At 50.5% G+C, this 20307-nt stretch overlaps 1 pseudogene; it reads right to left on the bottom strand.

Annotated features, from left to right (window-relative positions):
- Positions 1–13115: 13115 nt before the first annotated feature.
- Positions 13116–19040, bottom strand: LOC123121642 (coatomer subunit beta-1-like; annotated as a pseudogene).
- Positions 19041–20307: the final 1267 nt, after the last annotated feature.

Here is a 20307-nt window from a genome sequence, read left to right as displayed (position 1 = left end):
GGCCACCATATTGTCCTTAGGCCCTCACACAATGCGAGATGTCGTGATTCCACTATTGCTGCCCTTGGAGGTGACGACCGAACCTGTATAAACAAGGTTGGGGCAATCTCCACAACTTAATTAAAGGCTCCCAATGACACCACGAAACTTCACCAACTGGAATATGGCTCCGCGGTAACCTCAACCGTCTAGAGTGCTCAAACACCCAAGAGTTAACAAGATCCGCAATGGATTAGCAGGGGGAATCAAATTTCTCTTAGTGGAAGTGTAGAATGGGGCCTTCTCAACCAATCCCTAGAAAATCAACAAGTTTGATTGGCTAGGGAGAGAGATCGGGTGAAATGGAGCTTTGAGCAACAATGGAGCTTAGGGAGGGAAGAGGTGGTCTTCTTGGGGAAGAATACCCCCTTTATATAGTGGGGGAAAAGATCCAACCGTTACCCCCTTACTCAGCCCGTCACACGCGGTACTATCGCACAAGCTTGCGGTACTAACGCAAGGGGTTGCGGTACTATCGCTGAATGGTGAGGTACTACCGCTTGCACGGTAGAGACCAAACGAGGCCTTGTTGCACATGGCAACGAGCGGTAGAACCGCCGGAGCATTACTACCGTGCGCCACTGCGGTACTACCGCAAGGTAGGGCTCTACAGGGCTGGAAAAAGCACAGACTAAATAAATTACGTCTGTGACTACTTCCACTGAGTTTAGGACTGTGCAAAAATCTGGCACGGTACTACCGCTCACAGGGAGCAGTACTACCGCGTAGGGGCGGAAGTAAAAAGTTACTTCCGCGCCTACTTCTCCATGCGCCAGTGTCAGGGCCAGAGTCAGCGGTACTACCGCTCACCGGGAGCGGTACTACCGCTGGTCCCTGCGCTACTGCCGCTACCTTGAGCGGTACTACCGCAAGCCCGTGTTGTACTACTGCTTCCTTAAGCAGTACTACTGCATGCCACAGAAACTCTGGCATTTGGATGCCTTCATTTCGCAGAGACAAGGATAAACGGACAATGCTCCAATGAAGCAAAGGAAAGGTGGTGTAAATGAACAGATGTGTACGTGTTGATTCCACCCTAACCTTTCTGAAGCGGACCCCCTCTTAATATTACGGCTTTCCTACGACTCAAATCCACCAAAAAGAAACGTAGAGAACCGTCGTCTTTGATAGGCTCCGAGGGGCACCGAATCGTCTTGTGCCTAGACATGAGATATCTGAAATGCTCAATGCACATGATTAGTCCGCAAATGCACTGCCATCAATCACCAAAACCACATAGGGAGAAATATGCCCTTAGAATCTCCCCCTTTTTGGTGGGTTGATGAAAATACGGGATTTGCACATAGGGATATGGAATGAACATAAGCAGACCCAAAATCTATAAAATATAGACAGGCTCCCCCTAGATGTGTGCACTCTATAGATATGCTTTGGACGGCACAACACACATACTAGGATCAACACTCCCCCTATATTTTATAGACAAGGCAATCCTTGCAACAAACTAAGTGACAATAAGCATGGAGGCAAGGAATAGTAAGAGAGCATGAAGTAAAGGACACAAGATAAAGTAAGCTCACAATATACTACTAAACATACTAGACAATAAAATATAAGCTCGAGGGCATATGTCTCACACGGTATGATAGAATAAGTCTCCTGGTCTCACACACACAAACACAAACCAACAAACCAAAGCAACGAAGGTTCAACAAAACGAAAGCAAAGAGACACAAGACTAGCAAATCCTACATTCTCTCCCCCTTTGGCATCGAGACACCAAAAAGGCGGAGAGGACACCTATGACACATGTGGTAGCTCCCACTGACGAGATCACCCAGCAAGCTCCTCATTTGTCTCTGATGTAGGAATGGACTCTTCATCTGACTCAGCCCACTGATATCCTTGCTTCGTCATCCAGGCAGCCTCGGGAGTGATGTTCTTCTCGGTCCCGCTAGAGACTTGCTCGCCAAGCTTCCTCAAGACCCTCTTGTCACACCGGCAACTCTCCTTCTGAGCAACGTGGGCCTTGTACTGCCCCTTGGCCTGCATGCAAAACAGAGACTTCACCTTGGCCTTAAGCTTCTTAGCCCAAGATGGCTCAGAAGAGTGAGGTGCATACCCCGCAGAACTATCCTCAGCCTCCTCCTCCTCAAACTCATCCTCATCAACATCCATGCGTGCAGCCTCGGCCTCAGCCCGGGTAATGGTGTTAGCCCACTTGTTCTTCTGGCGCAGCTTAATGGACTCATGGTGAATCCAGTTGGGAGCAAGAAATTCTTTACCCGGAAAGAGCTTCTCCCAAGTCTTCGAGATCAAGAGGATCAAATAAGGTCCGTAGATGGGCACCTTACAATGGAACACAGCAAACTGAAGCTCACTCCACATGATATGAGAGACATCAAGTGGCTAGGTTGTTGGAGATGCGCTTCCTCACACATGAGCATCATGTCCACAAGATAGGAGTGCACCTTGTCCTTGTCGCCTGAAAAAGGGAGTTGCGGAAGATCCAGTGCATGATGTCAAGAAATGGGTTCAGCACAAAAGACTTCTTGCCACTGGGGAGGGTCTTCTCAACAAGAAAGGGTTGAAGCTTGTTCTTGGTAGCAAACTCTGGGTTGGCATGTGGGCAGGCACCAATGGGCACATCAAGCCCCTCATCACGAATGTTCAACATATCCATGAACTCCTTCCACTCAGCAGACATCCTCTTGCCATTTGTCATCTAAGTCATGGTCCGCTTCTCATCCGTGTGGAAGTGAACAGAAGCAAAGAACTGAGCCACCAGCTCCGGGTCAAAGTCAAGATGGAAAGTGATGATTTTCTCAATACCAAACTGCTCCACCAAATCCGGAGTCTCACCAAATATGCCCGGTTCTTCTTCAGATGGTCCATGTCAATCCATTGAACTAGCACATAGATGTTCTGCTTGGCCTTGATCACATCTATGAAGATGAGATGTTGTTGCTTGGTCCAAAACAAGTCATTTCCCCTGCTGAGTTCTCTAGGCTTGACGTAGGGGTTTAGCTTTCTTCGAATCAAAAACTCCGCTTGAGGCATTTCATCCATGCCGATAGTTGGCTCCTTGAACTTGTTAGTTGTGGTATGGACGTGGCGTTGTGGGGGCACTGGAGCCCTCAGGAGCTTCTTGGTTGCGAAGACGCTTGGATCTCATGTCACGGCTGGGATTCAAGTGCCTTGCATTGGAACCGGAGCCACCACCTATGACACACAACACAAACACACGAGATAAGCGAGAAGGATTATTGCAAAGACCAAGGCCAAAACCAAACGAAACATGTAGAAATGAGATCGGGTGGACAAAGCAAAGTAATTTTTAAGACAACGGTAGTACTGGGCCAGGATGCGGAGGTAAAAATTTACATCCGCTCTAGCTGCGGTAGTACTGCGCCGGGTTGGCATGGTAGTACCACGCTTAGAGCAGAAGTAAATTTTTACTTCCGCGCGCCGGGCGGTCGTACCGCTCTACTGGAGAGGTAGTACCACATGGGGCGGATCTCGCAAGAGCGGGTGGTAGTACCGCATGGAACGGATCTTCGCATGAACAGATCGAGGAACATCCATAAAATTAGATCGGTACTACCGTTGATCAAAACTACATTGTTGCAACACACCAAATAACATATCTACTGCACTAGCACTCTCCTACAACCTCCTCTTGCAAAGATTTAGCCAAAAATCACAAGAATTACACATGCATCTCCCAAAACCTAGAAGCACAACAACGGGGCAAAGAGAGAGCGACTAAGGGAGATACCGGGTTCCATGGCAAGAGGGCAAGGTGGTGATCGATCCCACCGGTCGGAATGCGAGGAGAGTGGCCGGAGACGGAGATCCGATGAGGTCCTTCGGTGTCATTCTTGGGCAGGAGAGAGAGAGAGAGAGAGAGAGAGAGAGACGATGTGAGGGGAAGAGATGAATGGGTATGGGGGAGTTGGAACTCCCCCTGCCTGCTCTTAACCCCCACGCGCTCACGATAGCGCGGTAGTACCGCAGGTCATCGTGGTAGTACCGCCCGGGCAGAAGTACCACACACAGGGCGGTAGTACCACTCTTCCAGCGGCAGTAAAAATATCACTGTCGCGATGGAAGCGATAGTACTGTGTCGTGGGCGCAGCTATGCAAGCACAGGAGCCATCCATCTCCAGCGGTAGTACTGTGGCGAGCCACGGTAGTACCATACACCCAAGAAAGTCCATGTTTCTACAAAACGGAAAAACATGGCCTTTGCAATGCAAACTTCAAGCAACCGGACACGCAAACGAGCACACACGAAGCAACTCAAACACAAACACGGCTCAAAAGAAAGTAAAAAGACAACGAGGACCAAACACGAACCAAAACCTCTCAAGGAGAGAGGGCGGTGGCCGGAGCCACCTATGTTTGAGTCAATTGGTATGGCACCGCGAAGAATTATCCTTGGGCCCATGACCAAAACTCGGGTAGCGACTCTTCTAGCGGCGGCCGCGGCCAGCCTCCACGCCGTCGCGCCTGCTTGGAGGGCGGCAGCGGGTCCGCTCGCCGTCGCGCCCCGGTGAAGCGCGAGAGGGAGTCTGCCTGAGCTCCGGAGGCGGTCGAGTCTTCCAGGAAGGCCGGCGCGAGACGTGCTTCATCTGCTTTTGTTCTTTCCTTTCTTTTCTCCTGCGCAAAAAGGACAACAATGTGTGGCCCCGTGGGGGCGCGTTTGGGTTAACGTCGTCAATCATTGTACTGTTTTTTGTTATCCCGGTATTGTTCCTTTGTGTTGTATGCCCATTCGCAAGTAATCCCTAGCCTCAGCCGCAGGGGCGACCGACCCAGGCCCTGTATTCGTGTCGTGGTGCCTGTGAGGCATGGTCCGGAAGGGTGCTCCGGTGGTGGACCCGGGCCGTGAAACTCGAGGGATAGGGGCAGGAACGCTCGCGAGGGCTCCCGGGGCTTCCGCCTCACGAGCCCCCGTGCAAGAGAAATCGCGGCTAGAGAGCGAAAAAAGTCGAAGAACCACAGGTCAAAAGGCGGCGACAATTTCGATAAAAACTCCAAATGAGAATGAACTAGCCAACTGCAGAAAGCAAATGAAAAAGCCGCGTCCGGCACCTAGTCTAGTCTTCGACGTCTTCTCACCAGCGCGGAGCTAAGTGCTGCCACTGGACGTGGGAGGGAGCCCCAGGGCCTGAGGCCGGCACCCCTGAGACTCCGGGGCATGTACAGCCCCAACTCATTATTACGTGAGAGTGTCACGAGCGGCGAGCTTCACAGGCGTTGGCCTTCTTCACAGGCTCCGGGCCTTTCTTCGGGGAAGCAAGCTTCACGGGCGTTGGCCCTCTTCACAGGCTCCGGGCCCTTTCCAAAATGCGACAGCTTCACAGGCATTCGCCTTCTTCACAGGCTCTGGGCCTTTTCCAAAAAGATGAGCTTCACAGGCATTTGCCTTCTTCACAGGCTCTGGGCCTCTTCCAAAAAGATGAGCTTCACAGGCACTCGCCTTTTTCACAGGCTCTCGGCCTTTTCCAAAAAGATGAGCTTCACAGGCATTCGCCTTCTTCACAGGCTCTGGGCCTTTTCCAAAAAGATGAGTTTCACAGGCATTTGCCTTCTTCACAGGCTCTGGGCCTTTTCCAGAAAGATGAGCTTCACAGGCATTTGCCTGCTTCACAGGCTCTGGGCCTTTTCAGGGGTAAAACCTCCGGAGGTGCTGGATGTTCCACGTGTTCTATACAGGTACTCCCTCCTGAGTCTCCAAGTGCACGGAGCCGGGCCTGGAAACATGAACAACCTTGAACGGGCCCTCCCACATAGGAGAGAGCTTATGCAGTCCCTCCTTGGAGAGGACCCGCCGGAGCACGAGGTCCCCTACCTCGAGAGTTCTGGGGCGGATGTTGCGGCAATGGTATCGCCGGAGTGCCTGCTGGTACCTTGCCGCTCGCAGCGCGGCTTCTCAATGACACTCCTCCCCCAGCACGAGGTCCGTCCCCCGCATGGCGTCCTGCAGCGTCTCATCAAACGCCAGGACCCGCGCGGATCGACGCCTGACCTCGTGAGGGAGGACCGCTTCGGCTCCGTAGACTAGGAAGAAGGGGGTCTCTCCAGTCGGCTTGGTCGCAGTTGTGCGGATGGACCACAGCACGGACTGAAGCTCGTCATACCAGCCTCTGCCGCAGGCCTCCAGTTTCTTCTTGAATGTCCTGGTCTTGAGGCCCCTCAGGACTTCTGCGTTGGCCCGCTCGGCCTGGCCGTTGCTTCGGGGGTGCGCCACCGAAGCATAGCATATCTGCGTCCCAAGGTTAGCACAATATGTTTTGAAAAGGTTACTGATGAACTGCGAACCGTTGTCAGTGATGATGCGGTTCGGCACTCCGAACCGGCTCACAATGCCCTTGATGAACTTGACCGCAGAACCAGCAGGGATGGTGCGGACGGCCTCGACTTCGGCCCACTTGGTGAACTTGTCCACGGCGACGTAGAGGTAGCGATAGCCCCCTGGCGCCCGAGGAAAAGGGCCCAGGATATCCAGCCCCCAGACCGCGAATGGCCATGTGAGGGGTATGGTTTGCAGACCTCCTGCCGGCTGATGGATCTGCTTGGCATGGAATTGGCAGGCCTCGCAAGCCTTCACAAGTTCAACAGCGTCATTGAGCGCAGTGGGCCAATAGAAACCGCTGCGGAACGCCTTGCCGACGAGGGTCCGTGACGACGAATGATGCCCACAGTCTCCACCGTGTATATCTGCCAGCAGTTCCTTTCCTTGTTCCCTGGTGATGCAGCGCAGGGACACATCGTTCAATCGTTTCCGGTAGAGCTCTCCGTCCATGATGCAGTACGCTGTGGCTTGCCGCGCCACACGCTCTGCCTCCTCCTTCTCCGGCAAGGTCCCTTGCGTTAAGTAGCTCCTGAGCTCTGTGATCCAGCACCCCTCCTGAGGCTCCATCGTCAGGAGCAGGCGTGCTCCTGAGGCCGGGCCACAGGCTGGGGCTCCCGAGGCAGGTGGCTGAGGAAGCTCCACCCGAGGTTGTGCTGTGCTCGACAATGGTGGCAGGCCGAAGGCTTGAAGAGCCGTTCCTCAAAGACGCCCGGCTCCTGGGGCAACCGCCTGGAGGCTCGTTTTACGATGTCGTCGGCCTCTTGATTAGTGCCGCGGGACACGTGCTGCAGCTCCAACCCCCAGAACTGCTTCTCCATCCTGCGGACCTCCGCTAGGTAGGCCTCCATGTGCTCATCTCTTGGCTCGTATACCTTGTTGGAGAAATTGACAAGGAGCTGCGAATCGCCCTTGATAGTAAGACGCTTCACTCCCAGGGCAGCGGCGGCCTTCAGGCCCGCTATCAGTCCCTCGTACTCTGCTATATTGTTGGAGACCTTCTCGCCTTGCTGGAAACAGAGCTGCACGGCGTAGTAGAGCTTGTCCTGAGCGGGAGATATGAGCACCGCCCCAGCCCCAGCGCCCTGCCTGGAGAACGCTCCGTCGAAGTACATGACCCAGCCTTCTGGCACCTCGCTTCCTGGGGAAGGGATCGATCCTCGCCGGCCCTGAGGCCCGGTGCCTCTGTCCATTCGGCCACGAAATCTGCCAGCGCGGCCCCCTTGATGACTCTGGTCGTGCTGAATTCGAGCTGGAATGCTTGCAGTTCAATGTTCCACTCGGCGACCCTTCCGGCTGAGTTAGGGCTCCTGAGCACCCTTTCCAAGGGGTATGCCGAGACAACCTTGATTGGATGACCCTGGAAGTAGTGCCGCAGCTTGCGCGAAGCCACCAGCAGCGCGAGGAGGAGCTTCTGCGGCATGGGGTACCGTGCCCTCGCATCCCGTAACACCGTGCTGACGAAGTACACCGGGTGCTCGACGAGGCTTGGGGCGTCGGTGCTGGTGGCGTCCTCCGGAAGCCATGGTGCCTCCTGAGGTGGTGGAGGCTCCAGAAGCTGGTTGCCTGGAGGGAGGGCCTCTCCCGCCCCTGGTGCGCTCCGCTGCGGCGGATGATCTTCCTCCGTCATGGTGGTGACTTCCACAAGTCCCTTTTGATCCAGCTTTGCCTTGGCTCGGGTGGCCGCCGTGGTCTTGGCCTGACGCTCCTCTCTAACTGCCACCAGGGCTGCGATAGCGAAGTAGGGAGTGGCGGCAAGGTAGAGTACCAAGGGCTCTTGAGGGCGCGGGGCCACCATCACTGGAGGGCTGGTTAGGTATCTCTTGAGATCTTGGAACGTCTTGTCGGCCTCTTCAGTCCATTCAAAGGGCCCCTTTTTCTTCATCAGCTGGAAGAAAGGCAGCGCCCGCTCCCCCAATCGGGAGATGAAGCGCCCCAGCGCCGTCACGTGCCCCGTGAGCTTCTGCATTTCCCTGAGGGTCTTTGGTGGGCTCATGTCCTCAACTGCCTTGACCTTTTCTGGGTTGGCCTCGATGCCTCGGTGGGATACGAGGAAACCCAAGAGCTTGCCCGAGGGGACTCCAAACACACACTTCTCCGGGTTGAGTCGCAGGCTCACTGCGTTGAGGCTCGCGAAGGTTTCCTCCAGGTCTTGTATCAGGGTCTTGGCCTCGCGAGACTTCACTACGATGTCGTCGGCGTAAGCCTCCACATTCTTCCCGAGCTGCGGGCCCAAGGTGATGTGCATGAGCCGCTGGAAGGTTGCCCCCGCGTTGCGTAGTCCGAATGGCATGCATGTATAGCAGTACACCCCACACGGGGTTAGGAAGGCCGTCTTCTCCACGTCTTCCACCGCCATCTTGATCTGGTGATACCCGGAGAAGGCATCCAAGAAGCATAACAGGTCACACTCAGCGGTGGAATCGACGATCTGGTCGATGCGAGGGAGCGGGAACGGATCTTGCGGGCATGCTTTGTTGAGGTTTGTGAAGTCGACACACATGCGTTCCTTTCCTCCCTTCTTTGGCACAACCACGGGGTTGGCCAACCAATCCGGGTATCGGACCTCGCGAATAACCCCTGCGGCTTCTAGCTTGCGGGTCTCTTGGACGATGAAGGCCTGCTTTTCAGTGGACTGCCTCCTCGCCTTCTGCTTCACGGGACGCACGTTGGGACACACGTTGAGGTGGTGCTCGATTACGCCCCGTGGGATCCCTGCCAGCTGATCGGGCTCCCAGGCGAACACCTTCTTGTTTGCACGCAGGAACTTGACCAGGGCTTCCTCCTGCTCGGGCTCGAGGTTGGCGCCTATGGTGAAAGTGGCGTTAGTGGACCCGTCCTCGTCGACAGGTATCTGCTTGGTCTCCGCCTTGTCTTGGGTGAACAACTGCTTCTTCTTGGTCGGCGCAGCCCCCTTGGGCTTGGGGGTTTCGGCGTCGGCCGGCCGCGCGGCCGCCGCCGTCTTGAGGGCGAGCTTGAGTACTCGTAGCGCACCTTCAGTGTCCCCGGGCACGGTGAGGACGCTGTTGCTCCCGGGCATCTTCATGAGGTTGTACCCCGGGTGAGTCGCGGCCATGAATTTGGCCAATGCTGGATAGCCGAGGATGGCATTGTAGGGGAGGCCAATGGGGGCAATGTCGAAGTCGACCAGCTCCGTGCGAAAATTGTCGTAGGTGCCGAAAGTCACCAGAAGTCGGATCTGCCCCAAGGAGCTGGACGACCCGCCTCCGACGCCCGAGAAAGGCCGGCTGGGTTGCAGCCGCCCCCGAGGTATGCAGAGGAGGTTGAAGGCCTCAACTGAGAGCACGTTGAGGCCCGCGCCACCATCAATGAGGGTCCTAGTGACGGCCACCTGGCAGATGGTGGGTGTGCAGAGCATGGGGAGCGCACCCGAGCAGGCCGAGTTGGTGGGGTGGTCCTCAGAGTCGAAGGTCAGCCCGGCCGACGGCTCCGTCCGGCCCGAGGGAGCCCCCTGCCGCGTGGAGGCGGCGCCGACCTGGCGGACGAATGGCTTGACGTGGCGGCTGGAGGGCGGCGCCTGCGAGCCGCCCAGGAGGGCCGCGACGACCGAAGGAGCCGGCGCGACGGGGTGGGTGAGGAAGAAGCTGCGCGGCTCCTCCCTAGAGGTCGCTGGGGAACGCAGGGACGATGCCCGCTGGCCGTTCCCCGCCGGGCCGGTGGCGGTGTTGACGGCAGGCGACGAGGAACGACGAGGACGCCCGCCGACGGGAGCCGTCTGGACGACATGGGAAGCAAGGGCGGCTCGGCGCCCGGCGCGAGCCCGACGAGCGTCAGACATGGATGCGATGGTCGAGAAGAGCGAGACGACGGAAGGCAAATTCCGACGCACCCCTACCTGGCGTGCCAAATGTCGGATTTCGGGTTCCGGCAGACCCTTGAGGTTCGAACACTGGGGTGCGCGCGAAGATTCAACCCTCTACCGGCTTGCTCCTCGCCGAATCGCTAGGATCTAAACTACCAAACAGAGCAGCACAAGAGACACAAGGTTTATACTGGTTCAGGCCACCATTGTGGTGTAATACCCTACTCCAGTGTGTGGTGTGGTGGACTGCCTCTTGGGCTTGATGATGAACAGTACAAGGCAGAACAGCCTCGCGAGGGTCTGTTCTTGGCTGGTGCGACGAACTGCTGGGAGGAGTTCAATCACTCTCTCTACTGATTTTCTGGTGAGGGTTTTGGATGCCCTACCCTGGGGGTGGCTAGTCCTATTTATAGGCAAAGGCCCTGGGCCTCTTCCCAAATATTGAGCGGGAAGGGCGCCAACAATTGGCCATTTTGAAGGGGAACAGCGGGTACACTTATCCTGACTAAAGTTGGTCCTCGCCTGCCAAAGGCTCTGGTGGTGACGCCGGCTTGGGCTCCACAATGACTTCCTTCCGGCCGTTGGGCTGGTCTTGGTCTTGTTGCACCGAAATGGACGCCTTTGCTTGATGCTCTCGCCTGCGCTTGCTCCCTTTGCACCAAAGAGGAAAGAAGGACATTGCGCAGGCTGGCGCCCGACTGGCGCCCTTGGTCGTCATGGCTTGCGTCATGGGCACCTCGCGAGGTACCCCGCCTTGAACTCTCCGCCTCCTCATGAGCCAGCCTGACGAGGCCATGCCTGAGGAAGCTCCTTGTCGTCCGCCCCGCGAGGCTTGGCCCCTCGCGAGGGTCTTGAGCTTGTGTTGATGAAGATGGGTTGTGCTGGGCCTCCTTTGTGCCACGCCGCAGGCAGGCAAGTCTGAGGACCCCCGTTCCCAGAACGCCGACAAGTTTACAGACTGATCCTTCTCCCCTGACTAATCTCTCCCCTCCCTGAATTCCAGGGTGGGCCCGCTTCCCCTAACCGTGGTGGCTTTTTGATGCCAACCCCATGACGACGAGTGTTCAACCCAGCATGGTGGAGCTCTGGCATGCCCATCTCCACTGCTTCAATGCTGCGTAGGTTCTCCAAATTTAACAACTGGAGGACGTAGTCCTGACCCAAACTGTCAGCTTCCACGTCCAGGCTGACATACAAAGGCGAACTAGGTCCCGTAAGGAAGCCTAGCTGGAGGATGAGGGAACGTTGGTCGATGCAGAGCTGGGATAGCGCGGCAGGACTCTGCACATGGCTATATTTGGGCACCACTCAATGTCGAGCCTCATGACGACTTTGCGGGGGCAGCCATTGTACACAGAATACACCTCCTCAAGCAAGACCTCCACACCCACGCCAGCCGCCAAAGACATAACAATGATGTCGAGCACCTGCTACCCCCAAACCACGTCGGTGACATTTATACATGTTGCCAGTGGCGGAGCCAAGATTGGACCAAACCCCAAGCCTAAAAAAAATCCAGTGCCGCATATTACTACCCACAATACCCCATGAGAAAACATACAAAACATACACAATAAATCAAGCCTTTAAGTAAACTATGAAGCATCCAACAAAATGGAAATGAATTTGATATCAAAATGCATCAATTTGAATTCAATCAATACACACGTGCTCGCGCGTGCGCGCACACACACACACACACAATTCCATTGCAATTCAATTTCAGTTCAATACTTCAATCTTCAAATGCATCAATCATCAAAACCACACGACTGAATATATACACATGGTCTCGGCACAAGAAAATTACCTAGTGCAGCACTACAACCAGGTTGAGACGGGAGACCAGAGTCCTGCGGGCAGCAGAGGCATGGACCGGCACCAGGCGGCTACAGCAAGGCAGGCGGGGTGGACAGCGGCAAGCAACAGCAGTCCAGCAAGGCGCTAGGCAGACTGCACTGCAGCATGGCGGCCATGGCGCGGCAGTCTCGCAGAAGTATGAATTCATAATCAATTCTCGGAAACTAGCAGGGAAGAATTTTGATGCGGAATTGACACTTGAGAAGAGAAGGGGCCGACAATGGATAACATCCATCGCAAGGCAACAATGCAGACACATCAAACATTACATTTGCAAGGAGATGCAACAAAGAAGAAACAAGCAGGAACAAGCACGTATCGCATTCTCTCTACTGCTCTTTTAAAAAAGGTAAACGCCTACTTTGGGACAACCTTTGTTTCATCTTGACACAACGAAGCATCCAGAGGGGATACGGGTGGGGCACCGTGTAAAAATAGAGGACATGATTCCACGGGGAAGGCGTGGAAGGGAGGTCTTGAGGCATGCCTACTAGACTGGGACATTTGATGTTTTCCTCCCGTTGCAAAAAAGGGGCATGTTTGCTAGTATATGTTAACGTAAATTTAACTTCTATATTTTGTGTTTCCACACATTTACATAATTCCTATCATTATACGGAAAAATCAACAAATGCTGCAACACATTCATGATATAGTACTATAGATTATGATGGTAAATCTTAGAAAAACTTTTTTTACATATCATTTTGTCACATACTACCACCGTTCAAAAATACTTCAAGTTCTAGTTTTGTCCAAAGTCAAACTTCTTAAAGTTTGACCTACTTTAAAAGAAAATTTGCTAATATCTACAACATCATATACATAGGTAGTAGATGTATAAACTTGGTCCAACTTAAAAAGGTTTGACTTAGGACAAACCCAAAACTTCAAGTATTTGGAACAGAGGAAGTACTTCGTAGGTTTATTGTTTACAAAATATAAACCAAGAACCTTTGTAAATTTGATTTTTCATTATTTTTTGTTGTTTTTAAGCACCTATTCATGCATTTGTTTTCGCACGGTTTCCGCAGCAACGTGGGTGGGGCATTATGTAGTGATACTCAAAAGAAGTGGCATGCATGCGAAATTGCTTATATAACATAGATGCACCATATCCCACTTCATACTGACATCAGTAATGCTGACCATCTAGTTTGTAAGGTTAACCACAATACTTGTGACACACTTCTGACAAGCTCATGGCTGCGTCAACTGTAGCCTGCTGTGTAACGATAACTGCATGCGCCAAATTAAGAACCAGTCCTTGGACATTACCACGTATAGTGATGCAGCCACTGAGTTTACAGTTGGCCTGCTTCTCGACGCTGATGTTCACCAAAGCATCCTCACCAAACACACTCTTCGCGTAGAGATTGGCAGCAACTAATCCACAGTCCCCATCAAGCACAGACCTGGTGTCAAAGTTTCATATGAAGTAAGATATACTATGTACAAAGGACACCTACCTTAGCAATCTGACAAGCAGTGGCATGCAACTACATTTTTTCAGCATGCTCTCTGCATCAGTAGTTCTATTTCCTACTACCAAGTCCCACACTTACAAATCCTAAAACAAAGTAGTTGATCCACTAACATATTTGTCTAAAGTCTTATGGAAAAAGGCCCACCTCAACACGCAACATGCACGCAAAAAGGCTCAAACGTGTTAATTATATTATGATAGTTATGTTAAATAAATATTTTAAAATTACATGTATTTTCAGTTTTACTTATAATATTATTAATTTCAATATTCATGTTCATATAATCAAATCAAATCTTACTGAAATATATTGCAAGCAATTCCGCAGCAATGCAGGGGGTATCACCTACAGCTATATTCTTAAGTGCAACAACTTCTCAGTGATCCAAAAAATTATCTCAGTAAAAGCAATTCTCGAAGTGGGAATGTACCGCTACATTGAAAATATGGTCATCTGGATAGTTTTAGCATATCAGTTCCTGTAAAGGGAAGTAAAATGTCCATTTGGACCTCTAGTGTGTGCAGGTTTGGTTTGGTGAAAAGAACTGAAGTATATTTCTTCTATTAGTGTGATCCGATACTCAGTTCTTAATTACATCAGAATCTTACATCCGAAACCTAGGAAACAAACATTTGTACCTTAATGGTAATGGCCAATGCAAACAAACAACGGTCAATCTAGTATATCTTCTGGAATACAAAAACAATATATTAAACAAATCCATGGCTCTGTTGCCATTAAATATACATCATGCTCTTTACAGGTTGTTGCGTGTTGCTGTGCTTGAGGTATACATAGCATTCATGAAGATACTGTGTCACTAATGCATCAAAGCAGGAAAAACAGTTGCCCAAAGATTAAGGTGAAAGGTAAGTTTTCTTTGAACATACATTGGTGTTAGACACGTCATGTTTGTTGACTTGATTATAAAATATACAAATTCCTTCTCATCATGAAGCACAGTATTGACCTTCAACTGATGAAAAAGAACAGTAAAATTAGTATAAGACAAACACATATGAGTTACAGTAGAAAAAGAGCAGAAGAATGATAGCAAGACATGCTGTTTTTAGCAGAGTGAAATGCAAAGAACTATAGGCATCTATTGTACCTTAACTTTGCAACAACATTCAGCCCACATATTGCGGAAAGCTACATCAGTACATGTAGCAGGTGTCATATAATCTGCAATGTTAATGAACATATCTTTTAGGATCACCTCTGAAGACTCCATTGCATCTGAAGTCTCATAAACGATGCGACTAATTATAATTCCAAGGTTTGTTGAAGAAAGCTTAATGTTAGCCTGGATTTTCTTGACTGCCTGAGGAGCAACGGTGTAGTTCCGGGAGCGCTCAACTACTGTGGTTTTACACGATGTTGCAAACTCCAAATACAGGTTCCGCATTGTCTCTTTTGTCCGGTTTATGACTGTAATATCAAGTACAGTATCATAATATTGATTAACAGTAACAAATCCTTCAGCATACACAGGATCACTGAACCCTGTCAACTGAACAGGGGGGTTCAATTTGTTTGCACAACCTGCATCCTTCATAAATTCACCCGTTGCAGCCTTTAAATAATCTCGGACCTCATCTTCCAACTCAAGTTGGCACATTCCCTACAAAAAAATACAAAAAATTAATAGAATATAGGAAGCACGGAACAATAATTCAATACGCCCCCAAAAAGAGACTATGGCTTTGATATTAGCTATGATTATTATACAATAATATAACTAACAAGGCTTTGCTATCCCTCTGATATTACAACAAGAGAGCCTTTTAGTTCCAAACAAGGGGTAGGCTAGAGTTCAAACCCGTAAGATCTCAAAACCAAGTCATGGTCCGGCACGTGGTTAGCCAACTTCCACACACCCCTGTCCATGGCTATAGTTCTTTGGTGAAGTTCCAGTCCTTCATATCTTTCATATATCTCTAAACGGAATCCTCCCATGTCAAATTTGGTCTACCACGACCTCTCTTGACATTATCAGCACGCTTTAACTGTCCGTGATGCACTAGCGCCTCTGGAGGCCTGCATTGTATGTGTCCAAACCATCTCAGACAATGTTGGACAAGCTTCTCTTCGATCGGTGCTACCCGAACTCTCACGTATATCCTCATTCCAGACCCGCTCCTTTTTTGTGTGGCACACATCCATCTCAACATGCGCATCACTGCTACATCTAAATATTGGACATGTCGCCTTTTGGTTGGCCAACATTCAGGCTCCATACAACATCACAGGTCGAATCGCCTACCTACAGTACCCGCCTTTTAGCTTTTGTGGCACTCTCTTGTCACCGAGGAAGCCAGAAGCTTAGCGCCACTGCATCCATCCAGCTTTAATTTGATGGATCACATCTTCATCAATATCACAGTCCTTCTCCAACATTGACCCAAAATGTCGAAAGATGTGTCCTTCTAAATTACCACCTGCCCACCAAGGCTATCCTCCTCCTCGTGCCTAGTAGTACTGAAGCCGCACCTCATGTACTAAATTTTAGTTCTACTAAGCCTAAAACCTTTGGATTCAAAGATCAGTCCCCCCAGCTCTAACTTTCTATTAACCCCTGTCCGACTATCGTCAACTAGCACCACATCATCTGCAAAGAGCATACACCATGGGATATCCCCTTGTATGTCCCTTGTGACCTAATCCATCACCAAAGCAAAAATATAAGGGCTCAACGCAGACCCAGTCCAGGTGTTGCCATATTAAAGGATAAGGTCATATCTTTGTGCCGCATATCAACCATATGGCCTATGTCTCTTTATATTCAACAAACAGTTCCAGATACCATTGTTGAAGGATGTATTCTCTGTTACACTTCTATATCTCAAACAAGGACCAATTTTCCTAATATAAGTGATTGTATACTAAGATAAAGATTTATTGAAGGATATAAAGTACGCCTAGTAGGAAAATGTTCATTTCTGTGTTGGAGGATTTAATTTGGGATGAAAATGCACCACTGTATTGATTAATGAATGTTTCAAGGCATATGCTTCGTGACCAGTGTTCAAATTAGGCAGTACAATGGATTATGAATTCCATGAAACCAAAAGTAAGAGAAGTCAGAAGTAATTTCTCTCACCCTCCTGCTCTTCAGGTGGTCGAAATCAACGGAATCATCAGGATATGCATGGGAATTCTGTGACTCAACCCTCATCTTCTCATTCTTCCTGAATTGCTTCTCCGCAAGCATCTTTGTGAAGCTCTGACAGGATGACAGCAACTGAACTTTCCTTGCATTATTACCAGTCCTACAAAGCAACCTAACACAGAACATAATCCTGTCATATGAGTCGCTGTCAATAGGGTGGGGAAGATGAGAGGACTTCCCCAGCTGCAGTATGGACACCATAATCAGCAAGGACTCTGCTGATGCCTTGTTTGCTAAAACCTTAGATGGCTGAACCTCCCCCAGCCTCAACACAAGTTTGGTCAATGTACATGCAACAACAGCGGCCAAGTGAAAATCACCCGACATAATGAAAACTCTGAGATTATGCGTGGGATTTGAAAGAACAGCACATCTCTTAGAACATACAGTAGATGAGTCCATCGCTGGATGGGTTGGCTTGGATGAATCACTTGACTCTCTTTCCTGGGAGACAGCATGGAAAGGCTCATCTCCAAGTGCCTCCTTAATGGTAGAAATGGCTCTCTCAACTACAGATAGCGAACATGAGTACTCCCCAATGATCCAGAGAGCACATGAACAGATGAAGGATTCCTTGATCCTACATAACGTACCAATCAGCCCACGTAAAATGGGCGAACGCAGAAAACGTTCAGTCGATGAACTCACCAACAAACAGAACAATATCATATGCTGAAGCAACGTCATCACAACCAAGGAAGTTCAAGAGGATGGGCACCACTGAGACAGCCACTTTTGGGTACTCCATGGCACAGGCATGGATCGCCTGCACCAGCATATTGCAGTAGTCATCGGCCATCTCAAGCAGAACGCTCGGTGTCTGAAAAACCTTCTTCTTCAGGTAATACAGCACGTCATCCACATTTTGTGTGGTGAGCAAACCAAGCACCAAATCCAGAACTTTCCTGCTTACATCCAGATCATGGCTGGCGAGTGAGCGCAGAATGTCCATGGTAAAATTGACCATCAGATAACGGTGTGAGGTGCAAAGCTCATGCAGGCGGTCCAAGATAATGAGCTTCACCTTGTTGTCACTCTGTGAAGTGAGCAGCTGGCAATAGGTTTTTGCGGCAGCGTGGATCAAGGTCGGTTCATTGGACATACGCAACAGCGTCCACACGCAGTCATATATAACAGCAGTTGTGCCAGTGGAGAGGAGGGAAATGATGATCTCAATATACCTTTTCCTGAGAACGCGGATGCAACGGTTGTAGGGCTTGTAACAGAGGTTGCGATGGACTTTGCGAACGAAACCGAGGGCGACCATCTGGAGGGGGGCAGGCCACTTGGCGAAGCGGTCAGCATTGGCGAGCAAGTAACTGGTGGCCAGAACCTGCGAGCAGTCGCAGAGCATGAGGAATGCGTTCCTCCGTGCTGTTGGGTCATGTTCCATGGCGAGAGCACGCTCCACAACAGAAGGAGCATCTGGGATGAGCCGCCGGCCATAACGCCGACGGTAGATCGCTGAGATGGCAGAGAACACGTGTCGGCGGACGAAAGGGTGCGGGTGGTTGAGGTTGGCAAGAATAGAGGGCATAAGCGGCTCAAGCAGCTCGGGCTCGCGCAGCCGACGGAGGAACCGCAGTGTCACGCCGCGGATGTACTCATTGGGGTGGTGGAGGTTGTTGCGTAGGTTGTGGGAGATGAGGATCATCTCTGGGATGATCTTGCCGGAGACTTTGTCCCGTTTGTGGACGACCTCGAGGTAGAGAAGGAGGAGCCTTTGGATGATGTGTTCCTTGGATTGGAGGACGTAGCGGACGACGGTGACGAGGAGGTTGGGGACCGTGTAGCCATTGAGGAGGAGCATGATGGCGCGCTTCAGGGCGTCGACCTTGGCGCCGACGTCGCTCCCCTCGAGGTCAGCCTGGATCCCCTCGGCTGTGGAGAGGCAACTCTTGTCCAAGGGCACCAGAAGGGTGCACGGCGATCTGTCGCTCATGGTCGGCGGTGGCTGGGCCAGATCTAGATTTGATCTGCAGTGCCTGAGATCTGCGACGCTGGATCTCGCCTGTGGGTGGATCTTGGATTCTTGGGGGAGGAAGGCGAGGGCAACTAACCAACGACGAGGAGTTCGAGTGGTAATCGGCCGGAATACGTTTGGATCTCAAGCAGGCCAAACTCTAGCCTTGCCCAGCCAGGATGGCTGTTTGGTGTAGTAGAAAAAAGCTAGCTTTGCCTAGCAAACTAGCCTGCATGGGCTAGAAAATCCATGCCCGGAGAGGAGAGCCGATTTGGCTCGCCTCCGTCGGCAAGAATTGATCACAAGCCTATTAAGCAAGTAACTGCCGTTGTGAACGTGGTTTAGTGGAGGCTAGGCAAATAAACCAAACAAGTAGCCTTGCTCATACTCCCTCCGTTCCAAAATAGATGACTCAACTAGTATAAAGTTGAGTCATCTATTTTGGAACGGAGGGAGTATGAGCTATGCCTTAGATGAGCTAGAATTCTATTGCCTGGCTGGGCATGTTTAGCTAGAGAACCAAACATATAATATAACTCATAGAATTCTAGCTCATCGGACGGGGACTGGAGGCACGATCTTCCTTTTTTATAATATAACTAGCACAGATGCCCGTGCGTTGCAACGGGAGATTTTTTGACCGAAACTGCTACCCAGACGACACTGCTGCCCGATATATGCACGACGTGCTAATCCAGCCGCTGGTGTCCTTCTCAATGATGTGCATGTGCGGCTGGATTTAAGTATCGTCCATGAATCGTGCGCAGTGTGTCGTGTGTGTAGCACTGCTCTTTTTTGACGTGGATTCAAAATTTAGTGAGAATTGTCAAATCTTGTTCATTTCACCAACTTGCTCCGTGTGCACCTTCTTCTAGTCAACTTTGACAAAGTGCCTGTTCTTCTGTCCAACTTTGACAAATTCTATATGAATATGGATAAAACAAGGTAATGTTGGAAAAAAATCTAGTGCACTCCATATCTTAAAAAGTCACAAATATGGTTACTCATCCCGCAAAAAAAGTCTACTTTCCTCTCTAATGATTGTTCTTGTGATTGTGTAAACATAATGTAATTGTCGTCGTGTCTACCAGAGTTTCACTAGTAGGGAAAAACAAGAGCAATGAGCTAAAATCAGGAACCGAGGAAGAAAATTGTGGAAGTTACAATCTTTTGTTCAAAATTGTACAATTAAAATATGTCCGTGCGTTGCAACGGGTGAAAAACTATTATCCCCGCATGGCCTCATCCTCCTACTAAATGAACACGTTTTCAAGACTCAAGAATAGCTATAGAGATGTGCTAGAGATAAAAAAAAACTATGAAATTATATACTAAAATGAGATGAGGACCTTTAAAATGCAATCGAAACTAAAAAAGACTACGATGTCAGCATGGCCTAATTTAATAAAAGCATCCACGGTAGTTTTGCTCCTATAAAGGCAGCCTCCATACACTTCAAGCATCAGAGTCGTTGTATCCAAGCTTGATGTCCCTCTAGCCTTAAAGTACGTCCGCAACAAATGAAAAAAGTAAAATCAATTGGTCTCACATACTGTATCTGAAAGCGTTGTAGCTGGTGTGTTTATTAAGGTATCGATTAGAAGCAAGCCGATCCAAGACATTTGAACAACACAAAATGATGAG

The sequence above is a fragment of the Triticum aestivum genome, chromosome 1B, assembly GCF_018294505.1.
Source record: "Triticum aestivum cultivar Chinese Spring chromosome 1B, IWGSC CS RefSeq v2.1, whole genome shotgun sequence".
In the NCBI taxonomy this organism is placed as follows: Eukaryota; Viridiplantae; Streptophyta; class Magnoliopsida; order Poales; family Poaceae; genus Triticum; species Triticum aestivum.
Note: the sequence above shows the minus strand (reverse complement) of the source record. Positions and strands in the feature narration are given on the sequence as shown.